A 795-nucleotide genomic window follows, 5' to 3' on the forward strand; every position below is an offset into this window, starting at 1 on the left:
GGGGGCGTTGAGTCGGGGGGAGGATCCGGGGGGGGGGGGGTGAGGGACAGGGGGGGGAGGAGTTGTGGGGGGGGAGTCAGTGGGAGGGGAGTCAGGGGGGGGGAGCGTCGTGGGGGGGGGGAGTCGAGGGGGGGGGGGGAGTCGAGGGGGGGGAATCGAGGGGGGGGGAGTCGAGGGGGGGGGAGTCGAGGGGGGGGAGTCGAGGGGGGGGGAGTCGAGGGGGGGGGAGTCGAGGGGGGGAGTCGAGGGGGGGAGTCGAGGGGGGGAGTCGAGGGGGGGAGTCGAGGGGGGGGAGTCGTCGGGGTGGAGTCTGGGGGGGGGAGTCGGCGGAGTGGAGTCTGGGGGGGTAGTCTGGGGGGGGGAGAGTCGGGCGGGAGTCGGGGGGGGGGAGGGTGGGCGGTGAGTCGGGGGGGCGGTGAGTCGGGGGGGTGAGTCGGGGGGGGGGTGAGTGACGGGGGGAGGAGTCGGGGGGGGAGTTGTGGGGGGGAGGGGAGTCGGCGGGGGGGAGTCGTGGGGGGGGGAGTCGGCGGGGGGAGTCGTGGGGGGGGAGTCGGGGGGGTGTCGTGGGGGGGGGGAGTCGGGGGGGTGTCGTGGGGGGGAGGAGTCGGGGGGGTGAGTCGTGAGGGGGGGAGTCGAGGGGGGGAGTCAAGTGGGGGGAGAGGAGTGGGGGGGAGAGGAGTCGTGGGGGGAGAGGAGTCGTGGGGGGAGAGGAGTCGGGGGGGAGTCGGCGGGGTGGAGTCTGCGGGGGGGGGGGGGGGGGGAGTCTAGGGGGGTGTAGTCTGGGGGGGGAGAGTC

Source organism: Scyliorhinus torazame, chromosome 29 (assembly GCF_047496885.1).
Source record: "Scyliorhinus torazame isolate Kashiwa2021f chromosome 29, sScyTor2.1, whole genome shotgun sequence".
NCBI classification, from domain to species: domain Eukaryota; kingdom Metazoa; phylum Chordata; class Chondrichthyes; order Carcharhiniformes; family Scyliorhinidae; genus Scyliorhinus; species Scyliorhinus torazame.